The sequence below is a fragment of the Xiphophorus couchianus genome, chromosome 11 (assembly GCF_001444195.1).
Source record: "Xiphophorus couchianus chromosome 11, X_couchianus-1.0, whole genome shotgun sequence".
In the NCBI taxonomy this organism is placed as follows: Eukaryota; Metazoa; Chordata; class Actinopteri; order Cyprinodontiformes; family Poeciliidae; genus Xiphophorus; species Xiphophorus couchianus.
The window spans coordinates 10,716,651-10,721,845 of record NC_040238.1 but is presented as its reverse complement, the minus strand read 5'-3'; positions in this window follow the sequence as shown (position 1 = coordinate 10,721,845).

The following is a 5,195-nucleotide window of genomic DNA, read 5'->3' as shown; positions in this document are numbered from 1 at the left end:
CAGAAGATTCAACATTTACTAGAAAATATCTTATGTGATCTAATGAAGACGTTCCCTAACTGTAGAAAACTGAATTACTATTGATATTCCTCTAAATATAAAGATGTGCGTCTGACAGTTATATTTCTTATCTATCAGGTATTATAAGTTCTCTGTGGCCACATCTGGGATACCTTAGATCTGAACCACTGGAATTTAGCTAATCACTGTACGGTTTGGTTTTTGAGTTAAAAATACCTATTAGCATTTAAACACCCCGTTTGTCTTTAAGAAGGATGTTCAGTGCCTTTCTTATATTTCCCTGATTTAACGACCCATTCTCCAGAATGGTCTTAAAAGGAGTGAAGGAGAGGATATTTCATTGATACTGATGGCCACAATGTGGGCAAGAAGCCATTGGATAATGAAAATTGTTCTGCTCCCCTGACGCCAGCCGTAGCTCTTTCTACCCTGGGACCTGGCTTCCTGAGAGGATGTATTCCACTATTTCATCCCCAACTGGAACACGTCGTCTTGTAAGTCTGGCATATGAGAGGCATAATTTGAATGCAGCGGGCCTCATTCGTGTAATTGACACCATTCAGAGTGCACAGGCCCTGACCACAGAGAGGGCGACAGGCGGGTTTTCGAACAGTGGTGTGGAAAATTACTTTTTTTGTCACTCCGCAGTGACGGAAATGTTCATTTTCTTTCAGAAATGTTGTACAAGAATGAGTCTTTTCTCATCAAAGTGATCCAGTCATCTACGAGACATGACTCACATCGGCTAATTTGTCTTCATTAACTCTTCCCTCGAGGCATTTTTGTGCATTTTTTAACATGTGTGATGTGACTGAGAAAAAAAGATCATCCTAGTTCATTTTTTATGGACATCAATGTTATATGGATTGTTCAACAGTTGTTCGAAGGTCTAATGTGGACATGTGAGCCTTTATAGTCTGCTGATGATGTCCAGATTGGGGTTTTTCTGTGTTGATTTGAGTTTTCTGTGTTTATTTTTGGGTTTCTGTGTCTTGAGTCTCCGTGATGTCCTGTCTACCCCTTGATTGTTCCCAGGTGTGTCTCGTTTCATGATTACCCTTTGTGCATTTAATACCACCTGTGTCTCTGTGTCTTTGTTGGGTCCTTGTCATACCAGCCTGTTGTGTTGCGTTTGATGTTACCAGTTGCTACCAGTTTTGATCTTTAGCTTTCTGCTCATCTGTGCTGCCTGGACTTTTGGATTACTTGTGCCTTTTTCACCATTAAATATTAGTTCATCATTCCAACCTGGGTCCTCCACATTTTCCTCACCACCCTACAACCGCACATCATGACAGATGAACACTTTTATGATTTAACAATAACTATGTTTAATGCCAATTGTGCAGGTTTTGAGCAAACTTTTAAAATGTCCCAAAAAAGAAGTAGAGGTTTCAAACAAGCATGGGCCACACATCCTAGAAAAATGGAGAGATTCTGCTGAAACTTTTCCAAGTTTCGCACCTCTGGTAAGGCACACATACCCATCAGTGGACAGGAGGCGTCGCTACTTATTAGGCCAACTGTGTTTGAGGAAGTTATTTCAAATATTGCAATGTTTTCTGACCAGATACTTAGCTGTGTTTCCATTACAAATGTGTGTAAATATTTGTCCATATTCTGCTGATGTCGAAAAAAAACACACACACACAATTTTGCAATTGCAGTGTTTCCATTAAATAAGCAATGAAATTAAAATTCATGGTTAATGGAAACGCCATTCATGAGAGAAGAAATACTGTAAGTAATAATACTAAAAGCATTGTTGCTACTTTCAGTAATTAAGGGACTTATTAGTTGGAATGAGACGTTCAAATGTGCCTCAAAGACTGATCACTGAAAAGCCTCAAAATTTCTATAAAAGCAAAGGTTTGGCTGCTTCCTGATCTTCTACACAAGTGAGTTGGCTCAATGCATGAAATAAACAAAAATGCATCATAAAGAAGCAACTGCTGCCAGACATTTTCACCGCTGCACACAAATTGAAAGAAGGGTTCTTTTCAAGATGGAAAGAAAGACATAAAAAGATGCCAAAAGCAAAGTGGAAAGTCCACAAAATGCTGCAAATCAGCACAGATACTAACTATTGTGCTGAGCTATATTTGGGGACTACTTTGTGTCACATTCATGACTTTGCTTATTATCATAGATCATCTTTTGGTTTTACAACAGGGATCCTCAGGGAACTCAATTTTTTTTCCCCCCCATAACAATCTTGTGACTATACGAAAACAATGTTCGTATAGTAAAGAATTTCTCCAGATACTCGCATCTTCATCCACAAGTGTTCATTCAGCAGAAATCTATTTCAAATTTTTCAGCTTTTGCCAGGAAATTCCTTTAGGGTAGGGAAGTACAAACAGGGATCCTTAAGACATCTGGAGCCAGGGAGAACAACTATAACTCAAAGGTCGCCTAATGTACAGAAAATACCAAAATTATTCAGAAAAAGTCACATTTAGTCATCATCCATAAGCACAAAAGACCGAGCAAAGCAGCATTCTTCTGTTTTGCCTGAGAGTGGGGGAAATGATTTCATACACTTTACAATAAAGTGCTTTTGGAAAACGGTTTAATGTGTCGCAAACTTTCAATGTTCAGCAGATTATTTTTATAGTCAGCTGAAAAGACAAAACTGTGATCAAATAAACAGTATTATTTTCTGAAGTTAAATTATCATCGAAACATCTCTTCATCACAATGATGACAAAGAGAGATCTTTGCTTTCTTCCATCAGACATCTCCTCGTATTTAATCAAAGACATTCGTCTCACAATTTACTTACGGTAATAAAAATAAAATGTCAGCTCTTGCATAAATATTTTAATAAATAAAAGTACATAAAAACTTGCATGACAAAAACGACAACTAATGTTTTATGGAAACAAAAATAAAACAATGAACAAAGAACCTTCAACATCTGATCCAGTGTGTATTTTTAAAATTTAAAACCAGTAGTGTTTTCTCAACTTACTTGCAATGGCAGGGTTTTTAAACACTATTTGTTTGATAGAATCAACAGCACACTAAAACTGACAGGGGTTTATTAATTAGGGATTATGGTTAAAACTTTATTTTGTGTTTTCTTAAACAAAGGCCTTTGCATTTGTTGTTACTTTGGCATTCTAAACTTTAAATTAGAAGTTAGATTCTGACAGGGGATCTGCATCTAATGTACCAAAGCACATCTTATGGGTCAAGTGGAGTCCGCGCATAACAATATTTGGTCAGTGTTCATAATTTCCATGTATGATTGATGTAATGATTGTGATCCTCTCTAACATAAATGCAGTAGAAGAGTTTCCAACTACTGAAAATTGCTTTTTCAGCAAGTAAAACTTCCACGTTCTTTCAGCAGGGAGTCTGTTTCTGATATCATTCACTGCTGCACCAAAACCTCAAACTTTTATTTGCCTCCAATGGATCAGGGAGAAGCCAGGAATCTTCTTCTTCCATAATTTACAACCTGAGTGCATCAAACCAAAAGTTTATGCTCAGCAAAATTGAGAGATTTTCCATACTTCAGAAACTTCTCGGCTACTTTTGTCTAACTGCACTAAATTCTATTTTGGTGGATTTTTTTATAAGCTGTTCTGCACATTTTTTATTCATGTTTCATTAACCACCATATACTGCAACAACAACCATCTTTCTAAAGTGTACTGGGGTTTTTTTTTGTTTTGTTTGTAAACTGTAAGTCATGATTCATCCGTTATGAACTCGAGCACACTGAGCTTCTGGAAAGCGTACATGCACTGCTGCTCATGTCATGCATGTTTATCTCCAGCTGAGGGCAGAAATCGTTCATAGTCAAATGAGAGAGGAAAGACAATAATGGTGTGCAACAAGAAGGTTCCGCCTTCATTTTGATGTAAATATAAAAAAAGATAAGTGTGGTTAGACCTCACAAAACATCGTGGCATCGTGTTTTTTTCCCCTTCCTTTCTGTTTGTCTATTTAAGATTTGAATAGAGATGCCTCAAGGTATCGTGGTCTACCTTTAAGGATCTAATCCAGCCTTCCAACAGAGTCAATAAGTTGGCAAAAAAAATGCTGTCATTTGCATCTACTTCTTGAAATTGTCAGTTTATTATTTATGCACATTTTATAGATTTTTTTTCAACTATCCTACACAAGCTTCACATTTCTTTGAGAATGAGGTTCAAAGAAATATGCATAGCATTTTTTCTGCACAATATTTTCTTTTGCTTTTGCCACTGTGCAGCAGCCTCTGACCCCCAAAATAATAATGCCAGAAACAGCATGGCAACTCCTTATAGGCTACCTGGAGACCACCTAAAAATACACATATTTAACTCTATTTAAAATTAAATATATGAAATCAAATGATTGCACATATTCTATTTTATAAAAACAAGTTAAAGGTATACTATTGAACATTATGTAATGAGACATTTCATGGTATATTTATGCATTTGATTTTGTCCTTTTTGACCCATACATCTATGGCAGTGTATTAGAGCAATTACAGCTTTTCTTAGAAAAAAACAAAACAAAAACATTTATAAGCTTGAAAAGTTAAAAAAAAAATCTGTTAAAGTTCTTTTTAGATTAATCTCAGAATTTTCCTCAAAATAAATTTTGAAATCTCAGAGTTAGAAAAGTAAAAAAAAAAAGACTTTTGAAACTCATAAAGTTGTGTCTAGTTTTGAGATTTTTACAGTTTCTTTCTCAATTTTTCCACTTATACATTTTCTTGTTTTTTCTATACAATTTCTTAGATTCATCTCGTTAGAGATTTATCTAATAAATTCTGAGTTTTATGACGGACATTTACTCTTTTAAAATGTCTATTATTTTTCTAGAACACCGTCGTACGCCTCCGGTGTATAATATGATTCTGCAAATCATTTTGTGACTCCCGCTTTGCCTACCCCTTGTGTACAGTACAGTACAGTACAGTATTCCTACTTATTTGTTTATTTTTTAAAACTTTTATTGTTGTCTAAATCTGCATGCTTGGACTTCCGTGTTTGCCGCTGAATTTTCCCACTGAGGCAAGAAAAGGTTATTGCTTTTGTTATCCTATTCTATTCGAAAATAAACTGCTTTCTGCTTCTGTTGCTTGGATTAAGAGCGAATGTCATAATTCTGACTCGGAAACATAAATTTCCTACTTTGAAGCACGAATGGAACGGATCACTACTATTTCC